This window comes from Gallinula chloropus, assembly GCF_964237585.1.
Source record: "Gallinula chloropus genome assembly, chromosome: 12".
In the NCBI taxonomy this organism is placed as follows: domain Eukaryota; kingdom Metazoa; phylum Chordata; class Aves; order Gruiformes; family Rallidae; genus Gallinula; species Gallinula chloropus.
Window position 1 is genome coordinate 2190823 of NC_140097.1, and position 16713 is coordinate 2207535.

Below are 16713 nucleotides of genomic sequence, written 5' to 3' on the forward strand. Positions count from 1 at the left end.
CTTGCACGGAGCAATACACTTTCTACTAAAGCTCTGGATTGTCTTTCCCAAGATGGTCCCTCACTGTTGTCTTCAATACAGAAAGGGTTTCACTCCCAAGTGCTCACACCTCATGAGTTTGTAACTGACTCTTTCAGCCCAGCTGCTTTTCATGCAAGGTTGTCTTGAAAGTGCAGCCGGGCTCCAGCTCTTTGACTCCCCCTGACTTTCAGTCCCCCTCTCATCTCAGGGGACACTGTCCCAGATCATTGTGTTCACTTTCTCTGGCTGATGCTGGGTGTGTTTCAAAACCCCTCTGTGATACTCTGTAGCTCGTAGGCAAGAGGCAGTGCTTGCTGGAAGGGTGACATCTCCTTGTTTGCTATTAGAAGGAGGTCAAGTGAGTAATTTGCACAAAATCCCCCAAACGATGGTGTGGTTATTTATGCTGCTCTTCATCAAGTGGAAACTAAGGAGGGCTTAACTTTCATCTTTAATATATAACGAGGTATTGATCTAGTAGCAGGAGCTGCTCCCCAGGTGCTGTCCCCCAAACTTTTTATATATTATTTTGTACCCAATTGTTATCTAAAAAAATTTCACACATGATAAAAGCCCAAAATTAGAAGGTAACAGGCGTGTCTTCCTTCAGTTCAGGGACGTGGGGATTGAACAAAAACTGCAATAAAATTGACTTGGATTTTTTTATGTGGTTTCTGGAAAAGGTCACACAGATTGTATTTAAATGATCTTAAAAATAGGATTATTTATATTAGAAAAAGGCAGAAAAAAATGAGCTGCCTTCCCTCTGAAGGCTCTGTCAGTCTAGATCCCTAAAGCTGTGCTAGCCAACGATTTCCAAAGGCTTACAGTTAACTTCAGCTACTTAAATACTTGAGAAACTATATCCAGATCCTTTCAGAATAAGCCCTGAACTTCAGGATTGGGATATTTTGCTGAAAGCTTTTCTCTGGAGTGTGCAAAGCCCATTGCAGCAGCTCTCCTTAGGGCAGGATGAGCTGGAAGGTGGGTGTGAAGGAGGTCTCACCACATCCCTGCTCTCTTCTGCCTCTGTAAAGGGAGCTGATGGGACGCTGGAGCTGGCTGTGCTCCACTGAAATAGCACAGTGACTCCAGAAGCTGTTCAGGCTTCTCTGAGGCTGAATTTCAGATCTCCCTGGAATGCAGCGTGTGCCTATGTTGTCCCCAGCCACAGGCTGTGTCGTGATAATCCTGAGAAATTTGGAAAGATGCGAGGGGTTCTTTATTTATTTGCTTTTAATATAAAGTCTGTGGCGCTGCTCAGGAAGGTCAAGTCTGTTTGACATTGCCAGGATGCTGGTATTCTTGGAACAGCCATCTGTTCAGAGCACAGCGGAAAATCGGTTTGTGACTGCCCAAAGTCATGAATAAAATTATATAAACAAACAAAAAAACCCCCCCACAAACTACAAAAAAACCCCTCAAACAAAACACCACACCAGGATTTTCCTGTTTATGACGAAGGAATTACTATTTGGGACAATCAGTGTTTCTGTCTGTGACTAGATGAGTGATGGTTTGTTAGCCATCTGATTTAGGTATTACTGGCCTGAAGGAGGATGTGGAAGCAGAGCCCCTCCCTGGGAGCATCTCTGGGTGACCAGAACGATCTCTGTCCCGAGGTCAGCAGTGATGAGTGGTGTGAGGCGCAGGGGAGGAGGGTCGGGCCTTGCTGCCGCGAGCCACGCGGCCTGGCAGGCCTGCAAATCCAGGAATAAATAACTCGTGTGCTCCACTCCTGGCTGAGGCAGAAACCTGTTTAGAGATTGTTTCCCCTTTCTCTCTGCTACACTAATGTGTTATATGAAACTGTGAAAACTGAGACAGAGGCTTTTTTCTCCACTTGTTTGTTCCTTCCTTTTTTCCCCAGCAGTGTCAGTATTTTCTCTCTTCTCTCCACTTTTCCATCCAGTTCTGCTGTACAGTTTGCCATGTCCTTACCAGCTGCTGCATGTTCACCTCTGTTTCTTCTCTTCTCCCCTGAAGTCACAACCCAAAAATACAGTCTGGTGGCTTCTGGGGATTGCACATTTTGCTGGTTGGCCCCAAATGTGCTGTGTTTTGATCATTTTTATGAATCAAATACTCATGGATCAGCTTCTCCTCTTTGCTAATTTGAGACTGTAATCCTGCTTAAATTAGTGAAAGTACTTTTGAATACAAGGAGTGTTGATGAATGTATGTGTTTTCTAGGTACACCATGGTTTGCATGGTGCCGCAGTGCCCATCCTTGAGGTGTTCACCGCTGCTCTTTGGGACTGTACTTCATGACACAGTGAGTAGGAAAATCCCAGATAAAATTCTGAAGCCTTTTTATAACCTTGTGGCCCAGATGGGACAACTATTGCTCCTGCTGCTCTGTGTAGAGTGGCTGGGCTGGACATGGGCCACAGCAGCGCTTGGTGCCTCAGCAGACTGCCATGCCGATGGGGTGTCCATAGAGAGGGCTGGGCCGCAGCAGAGCTAAGAGCTTGTGGACTGGGAAGTTCTTACTGGTTCACGTGAAATGGGAGTGAAAATAAGAAACTTTGGGAAGGTATTGCATGTGGCAGGGTGCTGAGAAGGATTAAAATGACAAAAAAAGCTTTCTGGCATGGCAGGTTTCATTAAAAGTTACATCTCTGAGTTTAGTCTCAATTCAATAAGAGATAGTGTCTCCAGCTTCTTAAAATTTAATTTGATAGTTTATGAAGAAAATAATTAAAACATATTGTGGCATCAGTCACTTTTTATATCATAGAAAGCCTGTGTAGAGAGGTACCATTCCCGCTGCGGCAAGAGTTGGTATTGGCCTGCGAATTTCATTCGTCCTTATTGACAAAACAGCCACTAATCCAAAGCAAATGGGAAGGAAATGATTGATTGATCTTCTTTAATTTTTGTAATAAAGGGTAGTCTTAACCTTGAGGCTATGTAAAGTGAAAGTTGGAGGAAAGTTTGGAAAAGTTTTTGTGGGGAAAGAAGGTGTTCCTGGGTCCTAATAGCAGAGTGGTGCTACTGTTAACTGGGGGATAAAGAGGCAAACCAAGAGTTCCTGGGTCCTTTGCTCACCCCAGGCAGTGTAGTAGTGCCCTGATGGTTTTGCCATGTTGTGTGGAGAATATTAATACCACTAAATAATGCTACCTTGGCCATGGTTCCCACACCACGGTCAAGAATGAATGTCTCTGTGTCACAAACATAACCCACTAGCTGTTCCTCAGTGGTGTCAGCCCTTAGCCCGGATGATGAAAAGCTGAACACTGGGCACCTTACCTGGTGACAGACTCCCATTCCCTCTGTTCACTGACTTCCCATGCACAGTTTTGCATTGGGGAGAAGCAGGAAGAGAAGCACATCCTCCCATCATTTACTTTCCTGGGAATTCAAAACCGGAGCATCTTTTAGTTGACATAAAACTTACTATGGCTCTTCCCTGGTGTCTGTCTCAGGCTGTGACCAGAGACTTTCCAAGAGCACTTCATCTGCAGGCTGTAGCAGTAGGTTTCAGAGGGTGGATTTGCCTCTGGAATGGTTTTAATCGCACTATTTTTTTTTTGTCACTTTTTGGACACTTAGCAGTCTTCAGCAACTGCCTTGAATCAAGTCCATCAGTACATCCAACATGCCAGAAAGAGATTAATCTCAAGCTGCTCTTACAATTACCACTCTGGATTTCTGTATCTCTTACCACTTCAGTGGTTTACAAGCAATTACAGGCTAAGTCTTTCAGAGCCTCTTGGAAGGATCTTTTCCTACCCTGCTTTAGAGAGAAACTGGAGAACATCAGATTCTGGTCCACATCGTGCCAGACTCCAGCACCCACCTCCATGATATGCAGAAGGGAGGTTGCTCAGCAGATAATCTGCATTCAGAAGACTTGCCCAAGGTAAGGGAGCAGCAGAGGCAGGAAAGAAGAATCCAGATTTCCTGCGAGGTCCTGTCCTTGAGACAAGTCAGATGTAGTCTGGTGAAGGCACTGCTGCTAAGCCTGCTTCTGTTCTTGAATGGTGCTGGTAAGGGTTGGAAGCTGGGTGGATGGAAAGGCTGATACTCAAGTCATTGCTTGTGTGAAAGCAGCAGCTGGTGAGCAAGATTAGCTACGTGTTTGGGAAGCTCCTTGTATAAATCACAGCTACTCCCTTCCTCATGGTTTGGTACTGAGCAGAGTCGTTGCAAATATCGGAGCCTGGTGCCGTTTTATCTGTGGTCTTTCCTGTGATGTTACTTAGAGGAACTGATAATATGAACATGAAATCAAGAATTAGTTGAGGATTGTGTTCTATCAAGTAGCTGGAGTCTTCCAGGGATCAGAAAGAGATGTGAGGGTCTTTACGTTCATGTCTTCGTAAGTATTTTTTGGCCTAAATTAGTTAATTGGTTAAGATACATGGATGTGGCTGTTGGACAGTAATTTAAGAGCCGTTGAACAGCACTGATTTTTAGTAATCAGGATTTCACTAATCTGAAAAGATTAAATTGCACCATGGCTTTGCTGTCTCTGCTCTCAACTCTTAATGCCAGGCAGGAGGAAGAGTGTGAGTAGGACCCAAAAACCTCAGTACTGCCCATCAGAGAGCTGCTGCAGTGGAGGGATTTCAGTGGGTGCTTGCTGGTCCATGCCAAGCCATGCTGGCTGCATGGGGTCCTACTGCAAGGACTGAGGACAAGAACTTGTTTTACCAACAGTGAGGTTCAAAATGTGATGTTTCATAGCTGTGTGAAGGTACAGCAATGTTCTCTCTTTTCTGCTCCAGAATTACAATGTGCAGCACTGTAAAACTGAAGAATCCCAGTCCTCCTGAAAAGACATCTTATTTTTCCTCCTAGGTCGCTTAATTAATTTCTTTCAACTTTTTTGTGCTGTTTGATGAATGTTATTTCAAACTACTGTCAAAGGAAATGTGAGGAAGGAAAAATGAGCCACCTACATACTGCTTCTAATACAATTGTATCTCCCTAGAAAAACAGAGAATTAATAAAACTAGATGTTAGCCTGTATGCTTGACAAGAGAGCCTTTGGTGTAGTCAGGCATGTTTCTAGTCTAATTATCCTTGTTGGGCCCTTTTGTAAACCAAAAAATTCTGTAAGTTAAATAAAATTCAGAGGCCTGGCTGTGTGAAGCTTCATTTTCAAGCCAGCAGACCCATCCTGTCCCTGTCTGTGGTGTTTCCTCCTCTCCGTAGGCTGCGCGTAGCATAATCCCATGAGAAGAAAAATGAGTGCATCTGGCCCTGTTATGAATTTGGTTTGTTTGAAGGTTATTAGACATCCCTGCAAGGAAATCTAACCAAAGTGGGGAACTGGACAATGTTTTGTATGTAGGAGAAAGTCTGTGGGTGGAATTACACGGACGGGTTTTCATTCTCCCTTTATTATCATGAAGGTTAAATATTTGCTGCTGCTAATGCTTTCGATAGTGGTAGGGCTTGGAGACGCCTTATCACAGACACTAGGCTGACATACAAACAATATGCTCCAATGTGATGATGGTGTGAGCAGAGATTGTTCTGCCTGCTCTAAGGATGAGAACTCCAGCTGCCTTAGTTGAAGGTGGGGGATGGAGGTGGCTGGAACTGGTGGACTGGGGGGCTGAGGACAGAAACCCACCACCCTGACATGCTGCATCAAGGTGCAAAATTAGGCTGTTAGAAATTACCATAATTAGGAAGATCCTTGGGGTGGGAGTCCCAGTTTGGGGGTTTCAGGGAGGTCCATATACAGAAATTACTCAGCTGCTGATTGCCTGTGGTTATAGTATTTAATTTAGGTGCCTCCAGTGTGTCATTTCTTCCCCTCACAATGCCAAGTGAATAATTTATGGATGAAGTTAGTCTTTTCCTCACGTTTATATTTGTTGTTTCAAAAAATCTTTGCTGAATAATTTATCAAAATAAGCCTGTTTCTGGAGTTCTTTCTGAGGAGGCCGTTTGAAAAGTTCTTGCTGCCTAATTGGAGGCTCCCAGAATCAGCTTTCTCCTGTGAATATGCACCAATTTAAGGTGTGTCTTTTGTGACTGTTTGCTGTAACTTGAGCGAGGTGCTGCCTAAAAGTGTGCTGTCCTGATGGATGCTTCTTCCAGGAAAGTTCCCTTTTCATTATTTGTGGAAAAATCTCTCAGAGGACAAGGACATGGCTGAAGTCTCTTAATTTGCAAATGTATTTGAATATTCATGATACCTGTTTTAATACTCACCCATTTTCTATCCAGCGGGTTGGTTTTAAGGTAGGATGCATCTGTGGTGATTTGTTTTGTTCTCAGAAACATTAATGTCAGGAAAAAAAACCCTGCAGGATTTGGCCAGCAGAACTGAGTCCTTAAACCCATAAATCATGGAAGTTTCTCCCTGACCCTGTGGCACAGATACTGACTGCTGCGGTCAGAGATCCAGTGTGAGCTGGGCTGTGTGGGGTGTGTTTGGTGAGGGCATCCCTTCCCCAAATCACTTCTCATCACATGCTGCTCTCAGCAGACTCCTCTCCGAGATGTTTAAAGAAAGGTGAGGATAAAAGCATTTAAAGGAAGGTAAGGATGACAACACATAGCACGCTGCCTGAAAGAAATTCATGTCCAGTTTGAAACCAGTGCTGCTGAGCATCATTCCCTCTCTCCTCCGCTCAGCAGGTGGCATCCAGCTCTCCTGTCCATTCACCTGGTGCCCATCAACAACTCTTCACATTGTCTTGTGTGGAAATTTCCCCCTATGTGTTTGAACATTTTATTTCCCTACCCCAATAAATGATGGTGCAGGGAAAGATTAGTTCTTTTCAGGGCTGGCAAACACTATTTCTTACCTGACAGCTTTACTGGGAGTACAATTGGAACAAACATGGTAACATTTTTTAAAAAACATGATGGAATAAAGGGAGGAGAGAGATTTGTGTCTCCCACCTACTAGTTGCTCTGGTTATCTCCAGAGAGTGTAATTTCTCTTAGTGGACCCGGTGAGTAAGTACTCAGCTGAAATGCCTGTGTGTTACGGGCCTCTGGCTTCCCAAAGTTGCTGTTGCAGGACAGTACCTGTATATTGGGGGAGGGAAAAGTTATCGCCTATATTAGAAAGTCATTGGGAAGTCAGCATAAAACACCCTGGGAGATTTGATTCCCAACAGCAGCCGAGCACCAGAGTCCCCCCCCAGAGTCTGCTCAGCTGAAGAAGTAACTCCCCACAGTGATGTCTGAACATCCTGGCCAGAGGGTCACGATGTGGTGATGGGATATTCTGGCTGTGGACTGGGGAGTAAACTTCTCACTGTGTCAACACTGTGGGAGTGGAGATGCCCAGTGCTGTAGCTCTTAGCATAGTCCTGTGTGCATAGTATAAATATATGCATATTTTCTGGTTCTCTGGTTGGATCCTTAGTGGGAGCAGGAGGAGAACATCTGTGCATCTGAACCAACTTCAGTAATGTCAGCACATTTACCTTGGGCACTGTCCTGACCTTCAGAATTCAGGGGAGAGCAATCAGTCCTGACAAGACATCTCTTTTGGACTTTCAAGTTGTGTTTTTTCTCCCTCTCTATTTCAGTTACCTAAATGTTTAGATAATTAAAAAATTGATTTTGGTGCAGCAGAGAAAGTGATAGAGCAGATAGTGTATTTATTTGGTTTGCTGTGTAGCCCGTAACTAACAAAGCAACAACCTCTTTATTGCAGGATGAAAGCGCATCTGAGGCAGCTGCTGTCAGCGGTGTCAAGAGGAGTGTGACAGGCTGCACCATTTCTGAGCATTAACACTTGAATTTATTTTGCAGGAGTTTGTGGAGCAGCCGACACCTGGCGTGTAGACTGGGTGCCATTAAATCCAGTTGAATGCGTGTCTGGAAGAGCGTTTGGAATTGCTGTGCCTTTCAAGCCCTGTGCTGTCGCTCCGTGGCTGAGGAAGAAACAGATGCTATTAAGTTTTCTCTTGCAAGAGGCAGTTCACTTGCCCGTGCACTGTTTGTGTGGCACTTAGGCTGGTAAATTCAAGGTACCTGCTGTTCTGCATAGCAGTGAGGAGCATCTCTGAGTCTCACTGAAATATAGAAGGCGACAGGGATTACAAGTCCTTCCTGGGAGCCGGAACAGAACCCATTAAGGTATTGCAAGTCATGCAATTCAATGGCCCTCAAAGTGTAATTTGATTGTAATTCAGGAGGCCACTAAAAGGAAATCCATACCAGGCTGTAAGATAAGCAAAAGCGAGAAGTGTATTTCCTATGAGTGGTTAAATGTGAGGTGAGTGAGTCCCTTATCTCCTTTGTCTGCAGTTTATCACCACCGAAGGCAAGTCAGAGAGGAATAATATCTAGTTCACAAGAGGAGATTGGATTAAGCTTTCCCAAAGGTCTTACGGGAGGTATTTCTGTTTCGCTCTCCTCTGGATTAGCCCAACTCCTTCAGGCTCTTTGCAGATCCCTAAAGGAGGAGGTCTTGGCGTGTTGGTGGGAGGCCAACATGCTGTTTCTTTGTGGAGAATTTGTCTTTGACTCCCCTAAAGGAATTAGGAGACCCATGCAGTCCTACCTGAGTCAGGAGTTTTACTCTGGAGCTTTCTGTTTCAGACTCCTGTTTGCCATGAAGCTCTTTGCAGAGTGTCTCTGACAAGGGTTTATGATAATCATTATTTATTAGAAGAAGAGCCTGGGTGCTCTCATATCTCACTGAGGTTATCCTCACTGCCCTCTGCAGCTCTAGTTTCTGCAGCTCAGTTTGTGGATGTGAAGAAGCAAATGAAATACTGGAACGGACTTGAGGTGGTTGGCTTTGTGTGTTACGATACTGAGGGCTTTAATGTTATCTGTCTGTTACTATGCTCAGCCTTGGAATAAGCCCTTTCTAAAATAGCTCTCAAGGAAAGGTAGGTACAGGAAGGGTACTGCTGAGCAGTGTTCCCTCACTGCAGAGAAGCATGAGGGATGCTGGAAGCACAGCCTGTGCGACCTGACAGTACAGGCAGTGACACTGTGGGAGACAGCACAGACAGATACCTGCTGTGTGTGTGTGCAGGGGACCAACTCAGCTAAATAAAAATTACCCAGTGATGATACAGAGCACCACATGTTGATGTTTCCAATTAACTTCTCTTCTGTGGCGTGAATCTTTAACTTTCCCTGTAGGAATCAGGAGGGACAAGGCAGCCTGTGTCCCTGTGCAGAAGCCTGCCTGGCTCACTGTGTCACTTGGAAACCGCTCCAGTTGTTTGCTCTGTATTCTCATGTGAGGGAATACATTGTTCTGTATTCCCAAGTGAGGAGGAATTGTGCAGCAGCAGAGAATGGGGTGCACTTGGTCCTGCTCCAGCTGCTTCCGATACGGTGAAATCCAGGCTGGTGGTGCTGCTGTTCCACCTGCAGTGTGTTAGTTTCAGTAGAAGTGATGCAGCCTGGCTGCAAGGTGGTTCTCAATCACAGGTATTAGTTTGGGCAGGGTGGCTTCTCCAAGTGAAGGCTGATTATGCAGAGGAGGTGATTTTGTGCTTTGTAAGTATTTACTGTCTGGATATTCCCATTTTTTCTTAGCACCTTTCAAATCCATCATTATTTGCTTTGTGTGCAGGTGTGTGAAAAGAGGAACACACTTCACAGAGCATTGTATTTTATTATCCCAGGGGTCACTTAACTCAGAAGCTATCACAAACAGACACTCATCACTTCCCAGCTAATACTGTGCTGCTTGCAGGTGGAGCAGGAGGAACCCTGTGCATCTCAGGGGCTGTGACAGGTGACTGTGAGGAAGTTTCTAACAGCCCAGGGCAGCTTTCCCTGCCTTACCCTTCTGAGGAGTGAGCAGTGACTCTTTCGTGCCCACTAATGGACAGCACTGTCGAGCTCAGCGTCTTCCCCTTCACACTGGACCTTTGATTTCCAAGGCCCACACAGTTCTTTGTCTAACACTTCCCTGATCTCCTTCTGGTTGCTGTTGTAACCACTGCATCTTCCCTGCGCTCCTGGGCACTATGAGACATCTCCTAGATGGTGAATCTTGTCATTTTTGATAAATCTCTGTGAACCACGGAGCTCAGCTGAAACTGCAGATCAGCATCCTGAAGTGCCAGTGTAATCTATTTCTAGCACTGAGGGAGGAAAAAAAAGGTGGTCAAAGCAGCAAACCTCACAGCTTTCTACCAGTAATAACCACGGGAACGAATTGGCTTTCAGAAAAATAATTTAATCCTTGGAGTATTGCAGATGGCTTTTGATTGTCATGTTTAAGAGTCTGAGGTGTAGGGGAAGTGTCCTGTTGTTGTGGCTGGTATTAAAAGAAACAGCTAAACCTTTTTCCCCTAAAAAGTTTGTTAAAGTGTGTTTTTGTTTTACTGTTTTCCAGACTGAAGCTGCAGGTGGAAGAGTCTTCTCCTGGAAATCCTGGGGGTTGGTTTTTGACTTGGCAGCATCAGAGACCTTTGTATTGTTTTTCCTGAGCTTGTGATCTGAAGGGATTTCAGGATTAATCATGATGGTGGAGAGGCCGATGGCAGTTCTTCTACAAAGATGATTGATTACTCACCAGGAGAGCAAGGTGAGGCTTTTAAAGACAAAAATGGGTGCTGGCTACCTATTTGTCATAGGAAAGCCAGGAAAATTAGCTCTCAGTGTCTTTGTCTTCAAAATTTCCCTCTGGATTTACCAGGGTAAGAGGACAAATTTCACTACTGTTTTCATAACTCTGTCTAAGAGAGTCCTTAATGCAGCAGTTGCCATCAAATTAAATGTCAGATGAATGCCACAGAAGATGAGAATTAAAATTTGGATGCTACTTCTACCCAGTTCTTGGGATCAGATAGAGTTTATTTCCTCACAGATACTAATCAGCAGCTCCACAGGCTCTGGATGGGCTCCAGATCCCAAGAGACTGTGGATGGAGCTTTTGGATGTCACCACGGGCTGAGGGTACACAGGTTTGTGGTTGTGTGTCGGCAGGAAGGTGGTAAAACCCATCCTCCTGTCGCAGCCTGCTCTCTTTCTCAGGCCAGGACATGTCATACTTAAGAGACAGATGAATTTATGAAGGCAAAACCCCTTTTTCCATGTAGTTTTACTTGTGGATTCCTTCTGTGCTTGGACATCTGGGGTTTTGTTTGTTGGGAATTGCTGGTTCAAATGGAAATGATTCGTATGGTGTCTTGTTGAGATTCACAGCCTTCAAAACAGCAGCTCTGTTTTAATGTCTGAGCTGCTTTAGGTTCCTCTATCAAACCCACTAATCATGTAGGAAATCAGCAAGCCTGTCTGTAAGTATATAGAGTGTACAGCAGTACGTGTATGGGTAGCAGTAAGTGCATTTAGGGCAGGTATTAGGAGTAAACAGGACCACCACCTGCTCAGCATTCAAGTTCATCTGTCTAAACTACCATTTTCATTGGTACCCTGGTTGTGACACGCAAATCAATGCCCACAGAATAAAATTGCTTTGTCTAATAATCCTTTGTGCCAGGGTTATCAATAGTTCATTAGACTTGCTTTGCATCTGTCAATAAGAGGTGTGATTGAGAAAGAGAGCTCAAGGAAGGAAGTGAGTCTGTTCTGTACGGGAAGGAGGTGCCTTCTGCTGTGGCCACCCTTTCCCTCCTTCTGATGGCAGGCTGCATGGCGTGGTTGCAATGTACACACAGCTCTCTATCTCCTGAAATAACTTAAAGGATGGGCAGATCCTATGAGAAGCGGCTGAGGAAGCTGGGGATGTTCAGCCTGGAGAAGAGGAGGCTGAGGGGAGACCTTCTCCCCACCTGCCCTGCCCTGCCAGGAGGGTGCAGAGAGGTGGGCGATGGTCTCTGCAGCCAAGGGACAGGAGATGGGACAAGGGGCAATGTGCTCAAGCTGCCCCAGGGCAGGGTCAGCTCAGCTGGGAGGGCAAAGTTCTTCCCTGGCAGAGTTGTGGGGCTGTGGCACAAGCTGCCCAGGGAGGGGGCTGAGTCCCCACCCCAGGTGTGTTTAACAGAGGGGAGATGAGGTGCTCAGAGATCTGGATTAGCAGAGGACAGGGACATTTGGACTCGATCTTAAAGGTCTTTCCCAACCTTGTGATTCTGTGGTATATGGTTTTGTTTTATTCCTGGAGTCTTTGGTGGGTTCACACCATGAAATCACATGTGAGAAACAGCATCAGGAGTTATTTTAGTTGTCCTTTGGGTTTTGCCACATGTCCAAAAGGCACTCGTGCAAGGGGAAAGTTGTCCCTTCCTGGCTAGAAATCAGTGTGCCTCTGCCCAAGATGACAGCATGCTACAGGCTGACTAACGAGTGCCCCTTCCTGGGCCATCTAGGTGCTCCTCACTCATTACCCTGGTTTATGTAGCTTGACATGAGGGATTGGATGTTATCCCAGCAAGGTGCTGTGGCTTTGGGTGAAGATATTTTACTCACATCATCATGCCAAGTTCATCTTAGCAGCATTTCATGGTCTGGTTCCTCTTGATCAGTGTCTCTAAGGGCTACACAACATGCCACAGACACTGTGTGCAGCACTGCTCTGTGAGAGCTGACCTAACAAAACTTCAGCACACCCTTGGTGGTTTCAGCTTCTTATCTATTAATTAGAACAGCACATCGTTTGACTAGGAGGTGAACAAATAAATTGTCATCCACTCGATGCCAAATAATTAGCTGATGGCTCCTGGGATGCCACTGGGTTTGTTTCACTACAATCATTGTATAGTTACAAGAAGTTTCATTAACAGTCACCATGCAATAGTTTCAAAAGCCCATCAAACCAATAGATGATGGGTGCTGGAGCAGAACATGAGCATCACCAAGGTGTTTGGAAGTCTTGGTCTCTGCAGTGGTGGTGCACAGGGTGGGACCTTGGCTGGGTGTATGGGATGGGTACAAATGGGATTTATGGCCACAGAGGGCCTTCTCATAGTCACTTGGAGGATGAACTGGAGGTGCTGTAGCATGGCAGTGCCCATCATCCTGAAGCTGAGGAGCCTCTGCAGGCTGGGTGGGTGGCTGCTTCACCATGGCCCTGTGGTCGGGGTACAGGAGTTAATTCATCGAAGAGAAGCAGAGAGTTTGTGTAGCTCTGTGAAATGATTACAAAGACCTCAGGGGACCTGCAGACTTTATTCTGAAAAAAAAGCAGCTGAGACAAAACCCTCTGGCCTTCTGGCACTCAAGGAACAAGGTTTTGGACCTGTATGTCCCACATTCAGTGGACCCAGGGAAAAGTTCTGGCTGAAAAACTGTGTTTTGTCAGTATATTGCTTCAGTGAATGTTTCATGAAAGCCTTCTGTGTTCATCTTTTCCTGTTAGAAGAGCATTGATCACCATGGGTTTGGGTAATTCTGATGTAGGGAAATTCTTCTTCCAACTCATTTTATTTCCTTTTCACCACTGGGGAAAAGAACAGAAAGTTCATAATGCCTTCAGAATAAAAAAGCGTTTTCACGTGCCCTTTGCTTCAGTGGCTACTGCTGGAAGTGGCAGATGGGGGGGAAAAAGCACAAACTGGGGAAAAGGAGTGTTTTGAAATGTCTCCCAAGGTGAGTTTGGCTGCTTTGAAAAGCAGGGTTTGTTCATAGGCAAGTTAGAGAAGTGATCTGGTTCTGCCAGGCTACAGGTGAACAAAGAAAGAGTCGTATCTGGAGAACTGAGTGATTTTAAACTTCTCCTTGTGCTGCAGAATCTTCCATCAATATTTCATCAGAAGGGGTCGGTGCCGGGGCTGGGAGTCTCGCTTTGCTGCCGCGGGTAAGCTGGCTGTTCCACTCTCGTTCTTCCATGGCTTTCTCTGCTGATGAGAGTTAGCAAGGGGAATGAAGAGGGCTGTGGGCTCACAGGGACCTGGGAGTAAAAGGAGAGAATGAAAGCACTTCAGTTCCTTTTGAAATGACATCTCTCCCCTTTGGCTGTGGGAGCCCTACGCCTGTGCCCTGCGATTTGTACTCCTTCCGACTCGGAGGTGCTGAGATGTGCTGCCCTCCTCCTGGGACTGGCTCCTCTGCATGTGGCAGAGTGATGCTCTGGGCTTGGGAGGAGTGCTTGAAAACCTGTATTCATGAGAAGTAATGACAGAAAGTTCTAATCTTCCCTCTGCTGCAGGCCAGTTGGAGATGTTATTCAGGAGTCTCCAGGGGAGTCAGCTTAAACTGAGCTTTCCTCAGCTATCCTGGGTCTCCTTGAATAATGGCTCTCCAGTGCCCTCACCCCACCACAATGACCACTGTTGTTGGCTCCAGAGCTGCCACGCTGCCACGTGGTCTTCCAGAGCCTGGCTGTAGCCTGGCTGTCACCCTGTGTTTGAAGACCAGCTCTGAGCAATGACTTGGGGTCCATCTGAGTTGCAAAATAACTTCACTTTGTCATCTCCTTGTGGTCTTCACTACCCAGCTGGCCATGCCAATGCTGCCTTGAAGTGAGCCAGCTCCTTCCCTCCAATAAGAAGCTCCAGGGCTGCTGTCAGATACAACGTGCCTTCTCATCATCATGCTGTCTGAGCTCTGCTGAGCAGTGAAACATCCCTGCTATCATCTCCACTGCCTTGGCCAAAGCAGAAAGGGATTCTTCAGAGCTGGACTGATGGGCAGGAGTGGTTTGCTCTGACCTTGCACCCTGGCTGTGCCTGTTGTGTGGAGTTGCCTTACTCATGAGTAACACACGGTTTTACTAACATGTTAAAACATACAGTATACTCTGAGGGTAACTTTGGGAGCCAATCCACAGCTATATTCCTTTTTCCTAGTTCTGTCCACAAATATACTAGCCACAAATTCACCATACCCACAAATTTTAACAGCCCTTTTACCCTTTTGCCTCACAACTTATTTTTGAAGGTGTTATAAATAGCTGATGCTCTAGATCAGGCTGGTTCCCTCAGGGAATAAGTGCATGCCATGTACATATTAGAGGTTAAATACCTCCTTGCCTTGTACTCACCAAGTACAGCACTAGGGTAGCTGTAAGGCAGGAGAGGGCTTGATGCTGCATATGGGCAGTAATTTGAGGAATGACACCGATTGCGTTTTTAGAAACCTTATTATAAGGTCAATTTATTTTGTCAAATGTCCAGTAATTAATTTTACAGAAGATGTTAAAGAGTAAACTCTAAACTCTCTGCTCTATCTTGGATCTTGCCATTGAAAGCACGAGACTCGAGTGTACTGGGCTCTCGAAGGTATGCCCAGCCTTGGCTGAGTGATGTGTGGCAGTGAATCACAGAATCACAAGGTTGGAAAAGACCTATAAGATCATCAAGTCCAACCAATCCCATTCTAAGCTAAACCATATCTCTAAGTCCCTCATCTACCCTTTTTTTAAACACATCCAGGGAAGGTGACTCAACCACATGCCTGGGCAGCCTGTTCCAGGCTGATAAGATGGGTGGTGGGGCAGGGAAGGGACATCTGAGCTGCTTTTAAAGCAGCCAAGTGACTTTCACCCATGCCTCTACTTACCCAGAGGTTATGAAGAGGGATTCTCCATGATAGAGGATGTGGATGCACATAATTCTAGTGGATGCTTGTAATTCTATGGCAGTTTGGGGTTGTTTTTCCAGAACCACTGACTGACAGCTTGTCATCTGGCACAAGCCACTGTGTGGTCCTTCATCTCTGCCATCTGCCATGCTTGCCCTCTTCCCTGCCTATTCCTGATAGAAGAATTGTCTTTTTCTCCATCCTGCTAAGCTTCCCAGACCAGTGTCACCAGGCTGCTGAGAAGATGTGACCTTGGAGGGGGGGGTGTAAACGCTGACCTCCCTGTGCACACCCCACATCACCCACTGATGCTCCGTGTAGCTCAGAAATCACTCTGGAGTCTAATAGACAAACCAAAACAAGTTGTGGTTTGAAGAAACTGTCTCAGGTGCTGGTAAGACAAACCCCTTTCTGCCTGGCTGTGGGACCAGTGCTCCAGAATTCACAGCAGTGCTCTCTTTCATATTGCTGATGCATGTGACTTAATTTACTTCTTTCCCATAACAAAAAATGTTTAGATAAAGGCAAAAAAACCCTTCAACCTATTTTGACTTGATAGAAGGTCATTTGAAAAGCCTGGTTTCGCTCTGCTTTTTGGGTTGGGGCTGTTTTTTTTTTGAGGGATGCTATTCATACTTTGGTTTAACAACCCTGCATGGAAGAAAAGCAGCACGAGTCGAGCCAAGAAGAGTACAGAGAGTGAGTAACGGCAGCGCGGATCAGCAGCAGGGAAGCAGTCTGCTGCAGCACCTGTACAGAGAGCCTGAGGCCAGCCAGGAAAGTGGCAGAAAGATTGCAGTGGGAAATGGCATGGGGAGCACCATATGCACCGAGCAGCAAAAGGCTGAGAGCAGCATTTCACACGATCCTAAAGACGGGGGGAAATGTCTCTGTCCTTGAGTAAGGGCAAAGGGAGAGAGGAGGTTTTGAAGATGGGTGCTTCAGGACCATACTTCTCACGTTTAGGCAAGTGCAGCTCTGCTTTTCCCGTTTAAATACAGCTAAGGAGGCTCTGCAGGCGCCCACGGGGCTGAGGTGGGCAGACAGGACTCTGGCAGGGGGTATTTTTTTAGGTGAGAAATAGGTATTGATGTGGTTGCCTGAAATTTGCAATAAAAAGCAACCCATTAGTCAACCCAGCAAATTAACCACTTTGAATGCAAATTAAGGATAGCTTCTGGTTTGCTTTGTTTGCTGAGTTCTTTTAGATAGGGTTTGATGCACAAATTGTATAGAGCAGGAATAGAGTTGAATAAAATTCTCAAAGTAGCCTCTGCTACTACTGTTAGGATGTTTAAGCTGTAGGTAATG